Source organism: Mus musculus, chromosome 4 (genome assembly GCF_000001635.26).
Source record: "Mus musculus strain C57BL/6J chromosome 4, GRCm38.p6 C57BL/6J".
Taxonomy (NCBI): Eukaryota; Metazoa; Chordata; class Mammalia; order Rodentia; family Muridae; genus Mus; species Mus musculus.
In genome coordinates this window covers 102,078,726-102,102,624 of record NC_000070.6, presented here as the reverse complement: position 1 = coordinate 102,102,624, position 23,899 = coordinate 102,078,726, and the positions used below count along the sequence as shown (strand labels likewise).

General features: G+C 40.8%; 1 protein-coding gene across 1 annotated transcript in view; it reads right to left on the bottom strand.

Moving 5' to 3' along the window:
• The window catches only part of Pde4b (phosphodiesterase 4B, cAMP specific), a 519,944-nt gene extending 504,651 nt beyond the window's left edge, over positions 1-15,293 (bottom strand). Inside the window, exon 1 of the mRNA XM_006502855.4 lies at positions 14,837-15,293. The gene's annotated coding sequence lies outside the window, so the exon portion shown is untranslated. The remainder of the gene's footprint in view (positions 1-14,836) is intronic.
• Positions 15,294-23,899: the final 8,606 nt, after the last annotated feature.

Genomic DNA, 23,899 nt, shown 5'->3' with positions numbered 1-23,899 from the left:
GTGGTAAAAATGCTGAGTCTTTATAAAGGTTAAAAATAAGCCCTGCAGGTTGCCTTTGTTAGAGCAGAAAGTGTGGACTTAGGAGTTCTGGAATACTCAGGAGCCTATTAATACACCTTGGTGAAGCCCTGCCTCTGCATTTGTAAAGGAGGCGATCTACATCACTTCCTCTCCACCCCCTTTCCCAGCTTTCATCAAACATCCTTCTGCTGGCTCAGGAATGTCACGATGACTTATCTAGACTGAATGAGAGTACAGCCCTTGGCTGCAGTTACTCAAAGAATAAACATCGAATTCTTGAGCTACAATTTTAAATGCATTTTATGAACACCAAAATGTTCCACAGCGGTAACTATTCTCAAATGAATAGAGCACAGGCCATGGCTTATCAGGGGTTATTTACCATTCATCCCGGAAGAATGACTGCTGATGATTTTATAACCATCTCTGAAAATGATAGTTTATCAGGCAGGAATAGCAAAGTTACTCATTTAGAAAGTGACTTCCGAGCGGGGTATGGTGGCGCCCATGTTTAATCCCAGCACCTGGGAGGCAGAGGTAGGTGGATTTCTGAGTTTGAGGCCAGCCTGGTCTACAAAGTGAGTTCCAGGACAGCCAGGGCTATACTGAAAAATCCCTGTCTCAAAAAACCAAAAAGAAAAAGAAAAAAAATGACTTCCTGGACAAGACAGATTAATCCTAAAATTATAATGAATTGTGCTTCAGAAAATACTGCTTAAATTTCAGTGAAAATAATTAGAAACTATTCAACCCCAAGCTACTAATGTTATGATACCCTGTTTTGCACTTAAAACCCCTTCTCATCAAATATATATACGATTTAGGCTGTGTATGTATGTGTATTCTAACAACTCAAGTTAATATAGTCTATCCCAGGTAACTTTGCTACAATAAATGGCTTAATTAGTGAATTTATTTCTCTTCTCCATGACATATTTGTGTCATTTGTCACAGTAGATGATCTTATGGCAAACCTATAGAATATCTGCTGCACTTTCTGAATTCATTTTGCATTTCTATATGCCAAATACATACCCACACAGCACATGGCATAGTTAGAAAACATTTTTTCTTTCTGTCGTGACCTATACATGTTCTAAAGGCCTGAGCTGTCAAAAAAATTACTTCCTATATTGTCTTTTTCTGTAAAATAACGAATGATAACCCTGTTGTAGAAGCATTCAATTGATTCCATAAACCTCCTAAACTCAAATCAGCCACAGCTGAAGATGTTCTATTCCTTATCAGCCACACGTAAAATCAATCCATCAAATACATGCAGAAACCAGCAGTAGAACTGTCCACATTGTCCCCATCTGTTTCTGATAATTTTTCTACAATGTGACATTGATCACATCCCACCCAGCCAAGATCACAAAGATTCCAGAGGTTCCTGACCATTGCCATGGTAAAGAACATACCTTCTAAGCCCACATTCCAAGCACACTCAATTCGCGATGTCGTCACAGACCACTTTTCAAGTGTATCTTTTTGGTCCTTCCCTATACAAGCAATTATGTAGAGTTCTCATTTTCTCTCTATGGCCCAGACCATGCGCCTTCAGATATGTACACTCTCCTTCAGGCTTTGAAGGTTCGTCCTCTGATCTTTCCTGACATAAAGAGCAGCTAAGCCTCTGTTTATTGCCCCCAAGGCCACAGAATCTATGAATCAGGTGAAGATCATACTTTCTAGAAGTGATGGCTCTATCTCAGCACAAATACAATGGCTAAAGTAACAACATGCATGTGCTTGGAAGGCATCCAGACACTTAGGATAGCTGTAGGGCTAAAGCATATAAGCCACAGAGTTCCCCAGCTCTCCTTGAACCCCAAAGCTGTAATTACTTCTCCCCCTGTCAACCAGATGCTGGCCACTGCCACCAACCAAGGTGCTATTCCAAGCCACACTGTTCACACTCTGTCCTGGGGCAGAATCTCATCCCAGAGATAATACATCAAATTAAGGAAAATTTCAGACTCCCCAAACTCAACAAAAATAATCTGAAAACAGCCAAGAGATTATTTGTGTCTCCTCAAACTGATCAAAAGCATAAACTCTAGGATTAGCAGGAAGTGAAGAAATGATCACTCGGATAGATCCTTGATGAAAATAAATTAGTACAATCTGTCTGGAATGAAATCTGCTGTCAAAAAAGAAAACTTTACTATGTATGTAGTTCTTAACTCTGCAATCAAAAGCATTGGCATTTGGATACTTATTAAGGCATTGGAAAACTGCAGAAATTAAGCACGGGAACAATTGGAGTAGTTATCATGAGAGGATGAGCTAAATAGAACATTGTATGATCCTTCGCAGAATGACTACAGACTTATATTTGTGATCAACTTTGAGTGAACACTCAAGTTTGGAGCTGTGTGAGTGATATCCCTGTGAGTCTATCCAGAGGAACAGCATAAAGGTTGCCCCACTGTTTCCAGGCACAGTTCTCTGAGGTTCCTGAAAAGGGAAACTGCAGTCAAAAAATATTTCATCTTATTTTCATGTTCTCTTCATGGTTTCATCATCTCCCAGCAGGAGTGCATTTCCTGCCACACGGGCATGGCTTTAGCGTTTCCGGTCCCACATGCACAACTCTAGCATCTCCTGTCATACACGCATGGCTTTAGAGAGATCCCAGGGACGCCTGCCATTTATATTTCACTGTGAGAAAATCCAAATGCTTCTTTGCCTTCGAATGGAGGTGTATAGTTAAAAAGTGAGAAACTTCGTTTTTAAAAGATAATTTTAGTCTTAAATGTATGTATAATTCTGATATTATTATAGCTCTAAAGTCGGGGCACATCTGCAAATAGCATGTAAGCCTGCAATAAGACAGAGAGCAGAGGCATAGTGAATGATCGGGCTTGCACTCCCATCAGACCTTGCAGAATGGGCACTGGTGTGGCTGGAAGAAGATGTAAAAGACAGTAGTGGACTATGTCTTTACAACTAGAAGTCGTATCCGTGTGCAGAAGGAACAGAAGCAAGGGGAGCAGGGGTGTCTAGTAACATGCACCAAGCAGGCACCACAAAGCAAGACTGATCAGCATAAGAGCTAAGGTTCTTTTCAGGACTGGAACTTTAGCTGGCATATAAAGTGGTTCTGCATAAATAAGTACGAGTATGAATGGCTTGAGATTGAGATGAGATAGATTCCGAATGTGAATTTTAAAACTCTGAATACTGAGTACATTTGAAGAATAACTGCTCTGATTTACTTTGCTGCATCCTTTATACACTCACAGGGAACATACATATGTACAAGAGCGTTTATATTTCCTTAAGTTTAAAAAAAATCTATCAATAAAAGTAAAATTAATTTCCCAAATGGCATGAAAACATTACAGCCCACCAGGAATGCGGTCTTAATAATACATTAAATAATGGTGTATATGAGAGTTAAAGATTAGATCAGATGTGATTTAGTCATTGGAACCCTAAAAAGAGAAAGCAAAAGAAACATTTCACATTGCATTCACTCTGAGAGTTTTTCCTGCTGGTACATTTTCCAGTATCAGATGCCTATATTTCATAAGTCATGACTACTCTTTGGTTATTGAAGACATGGTGGAATTACAGTGAATCCTGTTCTTCTGATTTGAAATTCTAGATTTCAGGAAGAAGTCAGTCACTTGAGAACTGATACAATAGCTGGTACATGGAAAATTCCCAGTGCTGAGGGACACGAGCAGAGCCACCCACAGATACCAAGAAATGACCTATCATCGAAGCACACTGTGTTGAAAGTTCAAAATTCTGGTAATAAGACAATACAAAGCATTTCAATTTTAAAACATCACATTTAAAGAATCAAGATTTCAAATAGTAGATAATTACCAGTGGCTCCAAAGACAAATACACCTTCAAAATTCAGAAGTAAATTACTCTCTAAAATTCTATCCAGAAAAGCCATCAGACATAAAACCAAAGGAAGGCAATTTTAGATATAAACATTTCAAAAATTATACCCAAAACACATTCTTTCTTATATAAATTTAAATAGGGCACTATCCAACAATAGAGGAGTTAAACCAAGAAAGAGGACGGTATAGAAATGAGGATAGAGGAGCTATAACATCAGAACGAGGTTGTAAAATCTGTACCATGGCTATGCTCAACAAAGTATTGATGGCACCAAACCTATTGTGTCTTCTCTGGTCACAGCCAGACAAAAATTCCTAGCCACTCTTTTAACCAATGGAACAATGAGATTGAGTGGTGGGGATGCATGCTTCACTCAGGAAGAGAGTACCACATCTCTCATCACTCCTGCCCTGACTAGAGTCTAGCATGCTAACTGTAGAATCCATCTACTGAAGCTGGAAGCACCTCTACTCTAATCCAGATCTCCGAATGACTACAAGAAGCAAAGCGTGTTGACCCCATTGAGACAAAAATGGCAGCCCAAGGCTTCGACACCCCTCATCGGACCCATTATGAACTATTCGATACTGTTATATGACTAAGAAGAAAAGATTTCTGTGGCATGTAGTAGATATAAAGACATCATGTGTAAAAATAACAACTGGACTTCATTGCAATTTGGCAGACCCAGTTCTCCATCCCTCACCTCGCTCATACCTTCTGGTAAGAATTTTCCCCTTGTCTACTTATAGCTGCTACCATGAAGGATGGTGCTAGGTGGGCTATGGTACATTTCTTCCTATTCGAAGCATCTTACTGAATTTGAATTTCCTCTTGATTTTTATAAGGCAGTCAAGGAAATTAAACAATACATTGCAAGGATGAAAGGAAATACAAAAGGATGTCAAAGCAAAGAAGAAGATCTGTATGCAAAGTGTTTACCATATAAGCATGAGAGCCTGGATTTGAATCCTCAGAATTCACATAAATCTCACACAGTAGCACATACCTAGAACTCCAGTGCCCCTAAGGCCAAATGGGAAGTAGAATCAGAATCCTTACTGACCTAGCAGCAACATCAAAGAGATCACACCTCAAGGTGGAAGACTAAGTTCCAGCTCCTGAAGTTGTCCTCTGATCTCTACATACATGTGTAGGCATGTATACACATACATTTTTACACACACGCACAGAGATACACAAACACACAATGAGCTGAGTAATCCAAGTTACAAAGTATGACCTTCTCTCACTAACTGACCGGCTTTTTTTTCCATTTTAGCTACTGTCTCTAGCTTCTACCACTTGTGAAACCACACCCAATTTTCAATAAATTGCTCAAGGCAATAAGACACAAAGGAAAGCAGTGTTTGAGTGAATGAGCTGAAGAGTTGGCTTAGTGGTTACCACCACAGTCTTGCAGAGGCCTCAAGTTCAGTTCCAAGAATCTACTTCAGGGAGCTCACAATTGCCTGTGACTCTGGCTGCAGGGGATGCAATGCCCTCTTTGTGAGAACCTACATTTATATCTAGAGATTCATAGATAGATATACATAATACACATAATTAAAAATAGAGTTTTTTCCTTTAAAGATGTCCCGTCACACAAAATAATTGACACGACTATTGGAAGTTTTATTCTCGGTTTAATATTCAATGTCTTGCACTAGGATTAATATTCAGAGAATATCAGAGGAGAGTTTTCTCATTTACTATTTAAGAAACCAAAGCCATTTCTAACATCTGGATTAATCTATTGCTATATTGCATCATTTAATAAAGGATCATTCTCTTTCCTTCTCAATGAACTTTACTTCGAGAATCCAACACACGAAGATACCACTGTTGCTCTTATATAACTCACCTTTAGACACCCCACACTGAGGGCCTCACCTAAAATCCCTAGTTATGAAACTCACATTTGGAAATTATCACCCATCATCTTGTTTACACATGTATATTGCTATTTATAGAATTTATGTAACATCCTGCAGAGCAAATAAATGCACTTCACATCCATTTCTCTTGTAATAGCCTGCTGAGGCATGATGAGAATTGTTGCCTCACCCCATTTTAATGGGTAAAAAATTAACCAAAAACCTCTATTACTTTTCTAAATTCAAATAAATAGCTCCTAAGTAGAGTGCCTACATTAATTGGAAAATAAACAATCAATGATTGGAATATTTTCACCAATACTCTACATGCTAATAGCAAGGTAAACTCGCTTATATTAAGCGAATTTTATTCTTTTCAAGGTAAGAATCTGCTCTTGGGTATCTTGGGTATTAATCATACATATTATTAAAATCAACTCAAAATCCACAGATATAAATCTGAACAACAGAAGACAGTTTTTCATAAATAAATTTTACATAACATGAGCAGTGTCTTATTCCTCAGAATATATATCATACTTACATGCAGCATCAACTACAGAAAAAAAAATAATTGTCCTTCCTTGACTACTTCCTACAAATGGACACCCTTCTGTAACTTTTAATGACCCACTACAGCCACTGCTACAGTATTTCTTGGTTTTGTAAAAATGTAAAGTCAGAAGAAAATGTACATTAACTGATAAAGAGGACAGCCAACCCTGCTATACATTTTTCTTAATCCAAATGGGAACACAGTTTTTCAAGGCTCATTGGTATTCTCCAGCTGTATCCGCATCTTACCAAAGTTAAAGCTAAGTGGGAGGTGTGACTTACAGAAATAGAGTTTCCCTCTTAAAGTTTCACCCATTGAATGAAGTATGAAATCTCTTCTTGGTGATACAAAACAAAAACCCTTAGATTTTTATGTTATTCTTTACACGATAAGCAATGGAATGTAAATTTTACAAATTATCCAACATTTTCACAGCTAAACATCTTCAAGATGGGAATATTTATACAAATTAGCTGAATTTTACAATCTAAGATTGGTAATTATGAAGGTCTGTAGACATTAATTTTATTCTTCCAAAATATAAAATGTAAAGTCTTAATTTATACATCCAGCTGGGAATGTGTTTGGCTGGGAGGACTAGAAAATTTGATGAATAGTAAGTTAAATCATTAAGAGGTTTAGAGTTTCTCATGGAAAATTATGTCTGGAGGCAGACAAGGCTGGGCTGACACATCTCTAAGACATCACCTAGGATGTAAGATTCGTTCATTTTTCTCCATCACTCTAAGCATATGGATCTATGTCTCATCACAACAAAGTCATCAGTGCTGAGTGGAGAGAAGTAAAGGGCTAAGATTATCTGGCGGCTTGAGATGTCTGCCTTTGTTCAGAACATCTAATCTTTGTCATTAGAGCCACGCCCAGCTTCAAGGGAGGCTGGGAAATTGAATAAAGTTATCCATGTTTCCAACGTTTATAGTAGAAGAAGATAAAAGAGAGATTGATTGAATAAATGTCAAATGACTCTATCTACATCAACGGCCACACTTCCAAACCAGTTCAATCTAATGCCACCTACTTAGGTATCACCACCATTGCCATTATCATGGTCAGACCTCAATATTTTCCCCCAAAATGGTCCAATATGTTTTTGGCTAGATAGGTTCACACATCTTTTATTATTGGATCACATCAAAAAAGTGGTAACCTCAAAACTTAAAAGTAATTTTCCAGACAGTTTTCTCATGAATAAAATACTTAATTTCACAGGCTATTTCAAGACCCCTTAGTGGTTTGTCAAACAGCCATGAATGTGAAGTTTAGCTGAATCATAACCCCAGATGACCCCTTAGAGAGCCATATGATCTGAAGTCATGCCATGTTCCCTGGGTCCACACTCACTGGTGACCACTAGCATCTCAACGATGAACTCCAGACCTCCAGTTCTTAATCCTCTCTCAGGGCCATCTTCAAAACTTCAATCTCTAAAGTATTTGGAAAAGTCAAGGATTGTAGTAGGAGGGCTTTGCTTTTTTAATTTCCTTTTTAGGAAACCTACCATTTTTGTTATTAGATGTTTTCACTCTGGTACAAATCATGACACTGCAAAAACAACCTTCCCTGGAGGAGTTTTAGTAGTCACAAGTAAGTCAACAGGCACATCCTTGAAGCATAGGTAGGTAACCTCTTTACAAGTAATCTAACAATTACTGGTCTTAGATCTTAATTGCTGAATTCAGAAACAATTATTGCTCTGTGGTTATAATTGGCTGGATATATGATGAGACAAAGACACAGATGGAGTTTTCTTTCCTCCCTCAGAAAATCTTCCAATAAATAGAGTAACAAAACTCCATGCTTTTCCATTCCTAACATTTGTTAAGGAACAATCTCCGAGGGACACTCTTCTCTGCATGGTGAGAGGGTGGCAGCCAACAGGAGGGGATGAAAGAACCTCTCCAAGGAGTTCGTGTGTGTGTGTGTGTGTGTGTGTGTGTGTGTGTGTGTGTGTGTGAGAGAGAGAGAGAGAGAGAGAGAGAGAGAAAGCACTGTGGATTGAGTTACCTGTTTGTGTTTCCCACTGTCAGTCTGCTTGAACATCTGCTAGTCTCACAACAGCTAGTCTCACAACATCTTTCTCACCTACTGGCTCTCTAGGACCTGCCAGGAAAACATACCCTTTAGTGTTCAGTGTACCAATGCAGTTGTACCAATCCAGTATGCTCAGGGCAGATGACACTGTCCTCAGTCCAATGTACCAATCCAGTATGCTTATGAAAATTGCCACTGCCCTCAGGCCAGCAGGAGTGACTGTGGTAATAAAAATGAACCATTAAACCTAAGTCACCCTTCCCAGCAAAGACAGCCCAGAGTTAACCCATGAGGATAACAAAAGCCTGTATCTAGAAGTCTTCTCTAGGAATTCATCAATCCTCATATTAGATGCAAGCTTAGGCTATATGTATATAATAGGCCCATGTGTTTTGCATATTTCACAATATGTCTATTACTAAAAAAAAAAAAAATCACGTTCTGAAGTGTGCTTTCTCATCAGAAAGGGATACTAAGAAATCACGCCTCTGTATAGATTTTCAGTGTCTCCTCTAAAGAAGGCTACTCTTACTAAAGGAAATGCAATGTTAGAAAATCAGTAAGAGCTCAGAATGAGCAAGCCCAGTTGCTAGTGAACTGAAGCTGCTCAGATCCCTTAACGGCATCTCAAGGTCTCCCTTTTTTACGGTGTAAAACAATAGTTGTCTTCTGAGATCAGTTTTAGGTCTAAAAAAATTGCTGTGATTCTGTGAGCCAGCCCTCTAATACGAACTAGGAATCTTTTCTTTAATCCCTTTGACATCACAAAGTACTTATGCAAATAATGATATTTTTCTAAGATTTAAAATGTCCATTGGGGGAAAAAATGTCCATCGATAAAGGGTTCTTTTAGCATCTCTCACAAAGGTGTCAGAAGATTAAAAGGACTAATATTTTTCAAATGCTTAAAGATAACATGGAGAAAAACATTTCAGGGAAAATACCATGCACAGATTTTTGTCTAGGATTTCAGTGATAAGATGTGGCTTCATACTTCATCCTCTAATTCTGCAATATGTATTAATTTAAATAAGAACTTTAAATCAAGGTTTAGCTTATGTCACTATGGCAAACATACATCACAGGGAGTTGCAGCCCCACTAGCATTTTCAATTACATTAGTGGATAATGTGGCTGAGGATTTCAGCTGCAGCGTGTTTTAAAAAGCACATAGTCCAGGGCATACGTGACAGTTCATATTCATCTCCCTCTGCCTCTCCCACTAAACACTACTGTAAATCCTGGAAATGATGACATAGCCATTCAACAGAGACTCCGAACATTCGGAAGAGGCTGGTAGACTAGCTGATGGCCTCTGGCCACAGGAATGATACAGCAGTAAGATACAGGGGTATAAAGAGTCCTGACCCTAACCTAGCCATAGAAGGCAAGGGACATTTGTCGTTCTTATGTCTAACTAGAGTCCAGCTAAAAACAACAGGTAGCCTTAAAGCACAGACATAGAAATCCTCTCACAACAAGCTCCAGAGCAGGGGATGTTCTTTATTCCTACAGCCTAACACCAACATCTTCCCTCACCTTTGCTGGGGAGGATCCCTCCACCCATCATGTGGCTGCAGTAGAATTCAGCTAAAAGTCCAGATGCGCCACCAGACAAAGCAGACAGATTGGAAGCCATTAGGGATTAGACTGTCACTAAAACTGTTGCCCCACAAAATGGGCCGAGGCCTGCGTGTTAAATACAAAAAGAATAACTACCTGCTGTAATGCAAGATCTAAAGAGGACCTAAAGCCTTCTAAGGTAATAGCAATAAAGGAGGAAACAAGTCTAGTGTGCAGTTACAAACTGAATGGGAAAAAAAGTAACACCATATTTATGTCTCCCACAGAGAAAGGTTGTGCTTTACGGAAACTATGCAGCAAAGTTCCAGTAGATACCACTGCTGGATAAGCAATCCCAGAAGAATTTCAAGTAAGAAGACCATCTGAATGGGGCTTATAAAATAATTCCAGTTGAATTTTAAGAAATAAAGTAAAATGAGAAACCGTAATAAAAGGATAGAAAAATCTAGGAAGAAGCAAGCAGATCTGAACAGATCAAACAGCGTTTCAAACCATGAGGAAAGAAATCAGCTCAAGGAGCAACTTAATCAATAGATAAGACATCAATAAGGACAGGAATACCTACGGATTGCCTCTGAACAGCCGCCCAAAGAGCTTTCAAATATCTCTGTTTAGAAGGTAATACAGAGGTGATAGATATGACAGATGATGAAAAGACAAGGTCCAAGATGAACCTAGTAGAAACTTCACAGGCAGTAATAGAGCAGACGCGGGGTAAAAGAAGCTCAGGCATGCTATGCATTCTTATTAAGAAGTGTGGGAATCTTCTGATTAAATAGGCACTCAAAAGCCCAAGAAGAAACAGTGTAAACCAAACCACAGGCACTCAAAAGCCCAAGAAGAAACAGTATAAACCAAACCACAGGCACTCAAAAGCCCAAGAAGAAACAGTGTAAACCAAACCACAGGCACTCAAAAGCCCAAGAAGAAACAGTATAAACCAAACCACAGGCACTCAAAAGCCCAAGAAGAAACAGTGTAAACCAAAGCACAGGCACTCAAAAGCCCAAGAAGAAACAGTATAAACCAAACCACAGGCACTCAAAAGCCCAAGAAGAAACAGTGTAAACCAAAGCACAGGCACTCAAAAGCCCAAGAAGAAACAGTGTAAACCAAAGCACAGGCACTCAAAAGCCCAAGAAGAAACAGTGTAAACCAAAGCACAGGCACTCAAAAGCCCAAGAAGAAACAGTGTAAACCAAAGCACAGGCACTCAAAAGCCCAAGAAGAAACAGTGTAAACCAAAGCACAGGCACTCAAAAGCCCAAGAAGAAACAAAGTAAACCAAAGCACAGGTGAGCATGCATAGTGAAACAGGAAAGCATCAGGGACAAAGAACAACTCAAACACAGCCCAGGAGCCAACTTAGCAGTAACAGTGGCTGGAAAACTGTGTCCTCGGAATAACGAGGAAAACAATTGTCAATTGGATTCTCCTCCCAGATAGTCTATGATTTAAGCACCAAGATAGGAGATAATTTCAAACGAGCAAAAGAGATTTTTGTCATCTTAAGGAACATAAGACCAAAGGAAGAAGAGAAATAGTACAATAAGCACAGATGATATGACTCAACTTAAGGAAACATTGACTGTAAAAATGGTCAAAAGACCCAATTATATAAAGATGACATGTAGTATAAAAATATAGTAGAACTACTTTGCTAAAGAATTTTGAAATATGAGGGGTAATCAAGATTACCAAGTTATGAGGCCCTAGAAAATAAATGTGTTCATCTACTGTATCTAGTAAGGCAAGATATGAAAGTGTGTATGGTAGTTTATGCCTTTAATCTTAGAGCTTGGGAGTAGAGAAGTAGGAACATCAGGAGTTCAAGGCCACCCTCAGCTACATAGTAAGTTCAAATCCAATCTAAGTTACATGAGACCCTGACTTAAAAAAACAGTCCCCCCTCCCCAAAAAAAGCCAAAACAAAATGACAGTGTCTAAAAATCATTTTTTAAAGTCACTAACAATATAAATATGATATAAAATATTCAAATCAATTTTTAAAAAGAGGACATAGAAACTGTAAACAAAAGTTAGGAAGGAAAGACAAATCATGGAGGGAAGGAAGGAGAATGTCCTTCAGTGCCAGACACCACATCTCATTTCATCTAAAAAGAGCATGCACAAGGGACATTGTGACAGATTAGTTTCCTTGGTGTGTCTTCTCTGACATTAAATTAGTATGCAATTTCCTTAACTATTGCTTTATTATAAACATGCAAGGAAGAATGCAGATCAAAGTTTCTGTGAAAGGTGATGTAAATAAACTGCAATGCAAGGCATACCAGATGTTCCAGAGTTACAAGAATTCCTTAGAGCCTTGCTGATACGGTGATCTTCATAGTCCCACATCCATTGGTTACTAGATATGACTGCTCTAGAAGAGCGTATGTGTGGATGTGGGACAATGGGCTCCTCTACAACCCCATCACTCCCTGAGGTTTGCAGCTACTGAAGGTCTTCTCTTAATAACATTCCCAGGGGCTGAGCCAGCAAGTTCTGCCCAGAGAAGGATTCAACATATCACACTGTCTACCAAACTCCTGCAAGGTTCTTACAATTCGTGCTCAAAGGAATCCAAGTGTCTGATAATCCACAACCCACTCAGAGCGTTCCCCAAATGATGCTGCTTTGGGTTTCTTAGAAAGAGCAATAAGTTTCATGCTGATATTTTTTTTTTTAATTACCAACATCCAAGCCTTTCTAAATCAATACCTGTTTCATTGCTTTCTAGCCAAAACCGGTTAAATAAAGTACTAACAGCAAACCGGAACTCTTTATTCTTCTCCATTTTAAATGTATTGTGAGCCAACACAAAAGTGTCTTTCCCAAATGTAAATGTATGCTAACAGGCCCTGTCATTATTAAATAGTGTCTCTACCTGGACAAACGACCCCAAGAACATAAAACTCTGTATGATATATTTCTTCTTCCTCAATCAAAACCGACACTACTAGGAAAGTAAACAAGCACACTGAAGCAGGTAACCTCTAGAGAAATTTAAAATCATCCATCTTAGCAAAATATGCCAAGCTTGAAATAAACTGAGAAGCCAATCAAATGAGGAAATACAAGTAGACAAGTGGCAAAATGATTCAGCTCACAACTGTATCAGGGAAGTAGAAAGATGATGGATTTGCTTACATCCTGAATGGAACAATCATGCCATCTCAACAACTCAGTGCCTTTAATACTCACCTTTTTGGTAAATTTACAAGCCAGCATTGTTCTGTATAAAAACCAAACAATAATAGAAACTAAAGTAAATAGCTCCTTACATGTCCTACAAGTATTGATTCGAAGAGCTGAAAAGGCCAATTTTACACTGAAAACAGACGTTTATACTAAAGAGATTTCTCCTTCCTGGGATGTCAGAAGATAAATGAGGTGCCCAGAGCCAAAATCACAACTAAATTTGCTTTACCTGAAATGAAATCATTGCCCTTCTTCACCTTCTTGGCAATGCATGTTCACAAAAATTCCAGGTCCTTCCTCCTCAGCTAATACACAAAACCATTGGGATCTCCAAATTGGGAGGGGGGACTTGAAAATTATTGCATAACAAGGGGGGATTGGCAATAGAAAAGGAAATTATGATAGATCATAATTTACTAGAGTAAAACTGGGTGGTCTTTTATTCTTTTAATTACACATTTTTAACTTATTTCTCATGCATTTCTCACAGTATAGCCAGGAACTTGTAGCTGGAAAGTGCTACGCCTAAACGATGCATGTGATTTACAGAACAGCTACATCTCATAAAGATCTAACATAGGAACGCACAGGATGCAGTTCTGTTTAGTAACATCACACGCATGTGATGTAAACCTAATATAATTTTTTAAAGTCAGTCTTGCTTTAAAATCGCCTCCCCAGGCATGCTGTGTCATGCGGAAGATCAGCACCTGATTGAGAGCTAGTCCTCCCCACCTTCTTCTTTATACTTGGTCAGCACGGTGGTTACCTTGGACTCCGATTTTTACGTACAGTACAGTGTAGCACATGGAAGGTGGCGTGTAGGGAAAGAAGGAAACAGAACAGGGAGAGGAGACAGAGCAGAAGAAAAGTAAAGTGAGGGGCAGCGGGGCCTCCTGCTCCCCAGTCCTGGAGCTTCTTAAGGCAACCCAGGCACCAGAGCTTGCCAAAAGTTCTGGGCAGAGCCTTGATTCTGCAGAGGCTTGGGGACCGAGCTACCTAGGTGTGCTGGAGCATCCTGCAGCCGCAGCGGGCAAACTCTGGGCAGTTGGTCCCCAGGCACAGGCAGCTCATTACTGCCCACTTGGGGGCTCCTCTCAGGGAATCCTTCTGCCTAGCCAAGTCCTTAGGCTCGTTCTGCTTCCCAGCTACTGGCCAAGAGGTCTACTGACCGAGCGACAGAGACCGAGGGCACCCAAGGGAAGGGGCCCATGGGAGGACTGGTTCCCAAAGGCGACCTGGACGCGCCTAGGCTGCCATCCCGGCCGCCCAGCTCCAGAAACCGCAGTCGGTGCGGCCACGGTGCGGGGCAGTGCAGAGGGAGGCGAGGCATCCTCAACCTCAAGCTGCGCTCCCGCGCCAGGATGCCCCGTGGGCGAACCTCGGAGATCCGAGTCGAGGCGAGAACCCGAAGCCTGGTCTCAGGATACCGCGGCTACCTAAGCGGGGCCACCAACCCGCGCTGAGAAGCATGGGTGCCTCTCCTACCGCCGGACCCCGGACCGCTACAGACCGATCCCTGAGCCGCTGCTCCCGGAGCCACTCGCTCCAGCACCGCACAGAATCAGGGATCTGGTCGCCCTGACTGGATGCCGCAGCCACGGAGGCCACCACCTGTGAGCCACCGCAGCTAGGGCCTCTGGCCGCTCGCCTTTGGCTCCTTTCCTTTCCCTCCTACCTGGCTGAGCTCCCCGGCACTCCACGCGCGCGACCGCAGGGGACTTTTGCAGAAGATCCCTTACTGCCAGCAGGCGCTCGCCGCAGCCTCCCTCCACCGCGGCTGGAGGATTACGCGCAGCCCTGCGTGCCCATCAGCCGGTGCGGACGATCCCGGGTGGAACCTCAACTCGCCGGCCCCCACCCCCATTCATAATCCCGGCGGCCTTCTGCCACTACACGCCGCTCCCGCCCCCGCGCTCGTTCCCGCTCGCTGGCCCTGGGATGTGTCAGTAGCTCCCTGTTCATCTGCCACCAAGCAGCACCAAGGGTTTCCTCACCTCTTGGCTACAAAAAAGGGGGATGCCCCCCCGGGGGGGGTGGGCGGGTGGAGAGAGCCTGGCTCATCACTCAAAGAGCCGGTGAGAGCACAGTAGCCCAGTGCTCTCCTGTTGCACAAAGGACTCCCTGAGGAATCAGCTCTGTGTTCCTAACCCAAAGGGTCACATCACTGCTGAGGAACTGGTTGAACAACACACCCTGGGAGAGGGTCCCACAACTTAGGAATTTATGTGACGCAGCAGCAGCAACAGGCTCAGGCACCTGGGAACCTGAACTACTGAATCCTCTCTAAAAAAACAGATGGGCGGAGTCCTGCCACTGTGTGTGTGTGTGTGTGTGTGTGTGTGTGTGTGTGTGTGTGTGTGTGTGTGTGTTGTTCCTAGTTGTCCAGTCCTTTCAGTCGGGATGCAAGAGAAGGAAGCTGGGCAAGGACAAGAGGAAGCTAGGGAAGGGGTGATTGTACCTTGAAGTACCAAACTAATTAGATACTAGAAAGACTTTTCATGGATACTTTAGCCTATTCTCAATTCATTCCAATAACCTTCCGGGCATTTTACACGAAGCCCAGAGGTATGGTTAGGGTATTTAGGACACTAATCTGCATCCCAGCAGTTTGTCATCAAATGGAAGAAACAGCCATATAACCCAAAACAGGCAGAATTATGAGCTATGAAACAAGTCACAGTTGTTCAAGTGAAGGCGATTTTCTTTGTGTGGGAAGGAGACAGGGTCAGGGAGTTAAAGTCTTCCTGAACTATGCATACTAAGGGCACATAAAGGCTCACTAAGGAAGTGGCAAATAACTTTCCATATTTTCCCACTGACCCAAACTGTTCAGGACCAGGCTGGCATACCTGCACCATATGGATGGTGAGACACCGTCAGCTCCTGCTGTGCACTGTTTTCTCCAACACCACCTGCCAGGGAACACCTAAATCTCCGTCTGCAGCACTGCCAACTGTCCAGTGGCTGTTCTGCTTTTCCGGCTTTTTGATTTGTATTATATGCCATCCACTGCATCCGTTACCTTGAAATTGAGCCCAAAGTTAATAACACCAAAGCAATGAGCCTCTGGGGGGAAGCCAACAAACCATGCAATGTCATGGTTCTGACACAGTCTCTTTTTCTCTGAACTACAGTGAGAATTAATTAGCAAGACTTATTAAGTATGAAGACATCATTGTCCAAAGACACAGTGGAAGGAAGCCTAAAATGTGATTTAATCTAAGAAAAAAGTAGAACTGAGTTGAGTGCCATGCTCCTCTGGATATTAAAATTTTGAAAGAGTCAATAGTTACTAAATCTTTCAAGGTTATTCCCTCTTCTTCAGAAAAAAAAAAATCAGTCCAAACCATTCTTGTTGCAAAGAAAAAAATATTAAGTAGACTATAATCTGATAGTGACATCACATATCTATACAATTTTCCTGCCTCTTCCTGGAATTTATATACTCTAACAGAAAATGAAGAAATATTTAAATACAATTTTTGTGAAAGGTATACGCATTTTACTCATAAATGCTGAAGAATTTGCAAAGGTTGGTACGAGCGGTTGTATTTGGCCAGAAGTTGCAGGAAAAGTCCTGAGGAGAGGCAGCATGAACTAACCAACGGGACAGCAGAAGATTCGAGCAAAAACAGCCATGGTGCCAAGAAAGGAAGGACGAAATGCAAAAACTGTCTCTCAAATGCTGGATTCAATTCAGAAGTAAGATAAAAAGGAAGGAAGGAAGGAAGGAAGGAAGGAAGGAAGGAAGGAAGGAAGGAAGGAAGGAAGGAAGAGGGATGCAGACAGGGGTGCTTGGTTTCCAAGGAACATAGGAAAGTCCCCAAGGAAACATCAAAACTTACCAATGGGTAACTAAGAAGTGTTCCACAGAGGTGATACAATTCTGACTGGCTTTTATAGGAGCAGGAATATTAAATGGAGAGGAGGATAGGAAAGCAGGCTGAAGGAGAGAATGTGGGAAGGGACAACTAATATGAAAGGCCTTTGAAAAGCCATATGGGAGTCCACTACTGTGGAGCTTGAAAGAGGGTGCGTGGTTGGGGTGGGGGTATAACGTTTGAATGGAATCACCATATGATAGAGTAAACAATTCCCCCAACAACACATCTTATACCAACAAGCAAAACCTGAAAAGAATGAATTCTAGCTTGTTGAGTCATTGACCAAAGAGGTCCCCTAGATGCCCCTCCTCAAACACAAAGATAACAAGATAACATAGGCTATTTCTCTCCAAATGATAACTCTGTAACCTGGTGGTAAGGCCCTATTGATAAAGACACAACTTACTATGTCATCAAAAATAGGGAAATAGAGCTGGTGCCTAACTAGAAGCTCCAGTCGTTCTGAGGAGTGCTCTCGGTGCTAGAAGGTACGTTACACACTACTAGAGGGAGAAAAGAACCATCATTTTTACCTAACTACGAGTCCTGCTATCTACAACAGGGGCCTGTTTGCAAGAGTTACTGACGCAATAGTGACCTGAACGTTATGGAGATAACCAAACACTTTTTGGTTGAACTTAAGGCCCACTCCTTGAGAGATAACTCATGCTTAACATTGTTGAAGTGGTCAAGACCCTGAGACTAGATAGCTCATGGGCCTAGATGAAAACTTAATACTATTATTCTGCTAGGGAAAGAGAGCCGTATAACGAATCCTAAAGAAATATTGCTGTACCCATAGAAAAGAGTTCAGCCCTCATCAAAGAAGCCTCCTTTTGCCGGGGATGCTAACTAACAAAGATCTACAACTGAACAATGTGCTGAGATAGAATTTGGAACAGTCAGCACTAAATGGAACATCTTTTTCAAATGTTTCTCCTCAGGTCCCAGAGACTTATATAGAAAAGGTGGCAAAAAGATGGTAAGAGCCGGGGTGCTGGATGACTAAGGAGGTCATGTCTGGAAGACACTACTACATGACTGACAGGTATATGAAATCACAGACCTTAACAGCATGCACAAGACCTGTACAAGTTAAAACCAGCAAAGGCCCAGAATTGGGGGAGGGGGATATTTGCAATTATCTCCTAGGAAAGAGAATATTCAACTGTTAAAATGGAAAGACACTGGGTATATCAACCACACTCCAGGGAAGGCCCCACACCCAGGATCAGTTAGCCAACACAAAACTAACTCTCTCTCTCTCTCTCTCTCTCTCTCTCTCTCTCTTTCTGTGTGTGTGTGTGAAAGCACTGAAGAAATAAAATAGTATGAAGACATAATTTTCCCATTAATTTATTTATTCACTTTACATCCAGATCACCCCCCTCTCCCAGTCCTCCACCTCACACAGTCCGTGGTGTCCCCATCCTCCCTTCCCTTCTCCTCTGAGAGTGGAGGCCCTCCTTGGGTATCAGCCTACCCAGGCACACCATGCTACAATCCACAGACCCAAAGAAGCTAAACAAGAAGAAAGGCTCAAGCAAGTCTGCTTTGAATCACTTATAAGGGGGAATAAAATAGTTATAGGAGGGAGGGAGCTTGGTGAGAGAGGGGATGAGAGGGAAATGAGGGGTGCTCAGTGTCATATTTTTAATTACATTAAAAATTATCCAAAGGGACAATTCCTAATATTTTATTTTTAAGTAATAAAATCTAAACTTCTCAGGGAACAATGTTCTCTTTCTTTCAGCAGTGTGTGTACAAAGTATTTTGTTCTTTTTTAAAGCAAGCTATAATATTTGTGTACGGAACTTCTTTTAATATAGATGTTGAAGTAATGTGTAAGAGACATCAAAACCTTGCATGATTATCTGTCTCTCAAATAAAGACTCACTCAGGCGAGACATGAAAAGGATGGAATGAGATGATATAAAGAAGAGGAGGTGGGGAGGAGAAGGAGAGAGAGGAGAAGGAGGAGGAATAGGAGAAGGAGGAGGAAACCATCGCATAAATGAAAATAATATTAGAAAAACCACAAAAGGTATGAGGCAGAAACGATAGATATGTAAGTGGCTAAAATTGAATAAAAATAAATAGGAACGGTTTCTAAATGATGTGAAAAGGTTGACTTCTTTTGTAGAAATACAATGCAGAGCCACAGCATAGGTGGCTAACATCTATGAAAACAAACTTTGTTGGTAAATCAGTAAGAAGGGCTTTCATTCTTGAAATTGCAGGGGAAAGACTTGAGCCTACAGAATACAAAATAAACCCATGTGTGCTGTGGATAGTCCTGGTGCTGTTTATATTTTGGTGCTAATTCTGCTCTCCCAGGAGTTGCCGTGGAGGAGTGAATCACGTACACGGGTGACTTCTTGTGAACCCTCTCCCCACCTTAACCTGTAAAATAAAGGCTAGAGCCGGTGATTGGCCAGTGGAAGGGAAGGTGGGACTGAAAAGTTTGGGGGAGAAGGAGGACCGGGGAGAGAGAGGAGGAGAAGGAACGAAGATGGAGGAAGAATAGGACGATCCAGATTCCGAGTGGGTTTAAATGGCCACAGGTATCGATGAATATCATATAAGGGATGAATAATTACAGGACAATTTGTCTTATTTAAGTGGGCAATTATAGCATTATCAATTGGCTCTGAAATTATTGTGTGGTCATCTTGTGAATTGACAATTTATTGATATATAAATCTGACTGATTAATTATGAGCTTCAAGAGTTTTGATTTACTGGGTTAAGGGGATTTGTGACAACTAGCTGCAATGGGGAGATGGCTGAGAAGGAACAAGCAGCCCTGAGTCAGGCAAACTGGAGCTGGGAAGACTGCCCACTGGGACTAGCCAACGGGTGGCGAGACCATGGGGGCAGGGAGTAGCTGGGAATAGTGCAGGATGGTGTCATCTTTAAAAAATAATTCCAGCAACACATGTTTTAATTATTATTTAATAAATTATTGAGCTTTTTTCAGATTCTTCTCATTGTCATCATGTAAGTTATAAGATAGAAATGATTTTTCTTTTCAAATAAAATTTGAAAATAAAGGAAACATCCTAAAACTAAAAGGAGAAAAGGCCAAGTGTGAGGACATAAGTCAAGTCAATTTTCTTCAAAGCAACATTCAGAGCCCAGTGCTTTGAAAGTAAGACTATCTCAGGAAAGACCACAGAACTCAAGGGAGCCAGGCCAGGCCAGGTTGCTCATCAGAAGTCAAAGACTAGTTCCTGCATATGAAGGAATAAACCTGGGAAAACTTTCTCTGAAGGACTCTGAGGAACAGTGAACATACATCTTACTCCAAGAAGAAGAACATAAAATCTGGGAAGAATATGGTGTGCTGCTTTCAGAGAATGGAAATGGCACAAATCACAAACTCAGAAGGAAATAAAAAGGTGCTTACATTTAGATCACTGGCTTACTCAACAAGATTTGTTGATATTGACAGTGTCATTTAAAACTGATGTCCAAGTGGTAGAGTAAGCATCTGTGACAATATAAGGTAACACCAAGAAATTTAATTTTAGACAAAGCACTATATGGATAAAATGCAGTGTAGAGAATGCATATCAGTTCTCATGTCTTGTTACTAATGGTTGTAGCTAATATAAGAGCATTTGACTATTATATAAAGATATGAAGGAAAGACAAAAATCACATGATCATCTCATTGGATGCTGAGAAAGCATTTGACAAAATCCAACACCCCTTCATGATAAAAGTCATGGAAAGATCAGGGATTCAAGGCCCATACCTAAACATAATAAAAGCAATCTACAGCAAACCAGTAGCCAACATCAAAGTAAATGGAGAGAAGCTGGAAGCAATCCCACTAAAATCAGGGACTATACAAGGCTGCCCACTTTCTCCCTACCTATTCAATATAGTACTTAAAGTCCCAGCCAGAGCAATTCGACAACAAAAGGACATCAAGGGGATACAAATTGGAAATGAAGAAGTCAAAATAACACTATTTGCAGATGATATGATAGTATATATAAGTGACCCTAAAAATTCCACCAGAGAACTCCTAAACCTGATAAACAGCTTCAGCACAGTACCTGAATATAAAATTAACTCAAACAAATCAGTGGCCTTTCTCTACACAAAGGATAAACAGGATGAGAAAGAAATTAGGGAAACAACACCTTTCACAATAGTCACAAATAATATAAAATACCTTGGTGTGACTCTAACTAAGGAAGTAAAAGATCTGTATGACAAGAACTTCAACTCTCTGAAGAAAGAAATTGAAGAAGATCTCAGAAGATGGAAGATCTCCCATGCTCATGGATTGGCAGGATTAATATAGTAAAAATGGCTATCCTGCCAAAAGCAATCTACAGATTCAATGCAATCCCCATCAAAATTCCAACTCAATTCTTCACTGAGTTAGAAAGGGCAATTCGGAAATTCATCGGGAATAACAAAAAACCTAGGATAGCACAAACTATTCTCAACAATAAAAGAACCTCTGGGGGAATCACCATGCCTGACCTAAAGCTGTACTACAGAGCAATTGTGATAAAAACTGCATGGTACTGGCACAGCAACAGACAGGTAGATCAATGGAATAGAATTGAAGACCCAATAATGAACCCACACAACTATGGTCACCTGATCTTTGACAAGGGAGCTAAAACCATCCAGTGGAGAAAAGACAGCATTTTCAATAAATGGTGCTGGCATTGAATCGACAAATGGGACCTCATAAAATTGCAAAGCTTCTGTAGGGCAAAAGATACTATCAATAAGACAAAAAGGCCACCAACAGATTGGGAAATAATTTTTACCAATCCTAAATCTGATAGGGGACTAATATCCAATATATACAAAGAGCTCAAGATGCTGAACTCCAGAAATTTAAATAACCCCATTAAAAATGGGGTACAGAGCTAACCAAAGAATTCTCAACTGAGGAATACCGAAGGGCTGAGAAGCACTTGAAAAAATGTTCAACATCCTGAATCATCAGGGAGATGCAAATCAAAACAACTCTGAAATTCCACCTCACACCAGCCTGAATGGCTAGGATCAAAAATTCAGGTGACAGCAGATGCTGGCAAGGATGTGGAGAAAGAGGAACACTTCTCTACTGTTGATGGGATTGCAAGCTTGTACAACCACTCTGGAAATCAGTCTGGCGGTTTCTCAGAAAATTGGACATGGTACTACTGGAGGATCCCGCAATACCTCTCCTGGGCATATATCCAGAAGATGTTCCAACTAGTAAGAAAGAAACATGCTCCACTATGTTCATAGCAGCCTTATTTATAATAGCCAGAAGCTAGCAAGAACCCAGATGCCCCTCAACAGCGGAATGGATACAGAAAATGTGATACATTTAAACAATGGAGTACTACTCAGCTATTAAAAACAATGAATTTATGAAATTCTTGGGCAAATGGATGTATCTGGAAGATATCATCCTGAGTGAGGTAACCCAATCACAAAAGAAGTCACTTGATATGCACTCACTGATAAGTGGATATTAGCCCAGAAACCTAGATACAACTTCCAAAACACAAGAGAATCAAGAAGGAAGACCAACTCGTGGATACTTCATTCCTCCATAGAATAGGGAATAAAATATCCATGGAAGGAGTTGCAGAGACAACGTTTAGAGCTAAGACGAAAGGATGGACCATCCAGAGACTGCCCCACCTGGGGGTCCATCCCATAATCAGCCACCAAACGCAAACACTATTGCATACGCCAGCAAGATTTTGCTGAAAGGACCCTGATATAGCTGTCTCCTGTGAAGCTTTGCCAGTGCCTGGCAAATACAGAAGTGGATGCTCACAGTCATCTATAGGATGGAACACGGGGCCCCCAATATAGGATCTAGAGAAAGTACCCAAGAGCTGAAGGGGTCTGCAATCCTATAGGTGGAACAACAATATGAACTAATCAGTACCCCCAGAACTCATGTCTCTAGCTGCATATGTAGCAGAAGATGGCCTAGTTGCCCATCATTGGGAAGAGAGACCCCTTGGTCTAGCAAACTTTATATGCCCCAGTACAGGGGAACGCCAGGGCCAAGAAGTGGGAGTGAGGGGGAGCAGGGAGGAGGGGAGGGTATAGGGGACTTTGGGGATAGCATTTGAAATGTAAATGAAGAAAATACCCAATAAAGAAAAAGAAAAAAGATATGAAGGTACCCACTAGAAAGCAAATCTACACTTCAAAACACACTTTTCTAAATATACTGTGTATATACATTATGTAGCAAAGGATGTCCATATATACTAGAATGTTGAGACAAACATTTATCGTTTGGTGATTAGTTTTAAGGTTTGTTCTTTGGTGTTGTTTGTTTGTTTGTTTTAAAATATTTTTAAAGGATCCTTAACCTCCATTTTAAAAACTCAATGATCCACATGAAGGTTACATAGGAAGATTCAATTTGCAGAAAAATCAACATTTTACACAAACCACAACTCCACATATATAGGGTAAAAGAAATAGCAACAATAAGGCAGAAGCTATAGGAGACAAGTCAGATTAAAAAGAATTACTGTGTGAGATAAAATAATAGTGTATAGTGTATGTAAATAGTAATAGTGTATGTAAATCTAGTGCAGAACCCACAGGGAAGGCATGACAGCAGTGAATGTCTGTGAATCAATGCACAGGGAGAGAGGTTACAGACAGGAGACAGAGCTGAAAGAGGAGACCAAAGCCAGGAGAATCCTTTTCATGTCTCGAGTATAATCACATTCGATGCCTCAAAAGGAGAAATTGCATGTTCTTTTTGAGACCTAATTTACATCATTTTTATGAATGTAAATTTGAAGGGAACAAAAACATTGTTATTACAGTTTGAACATGAAGGGTGACTCAAAAAT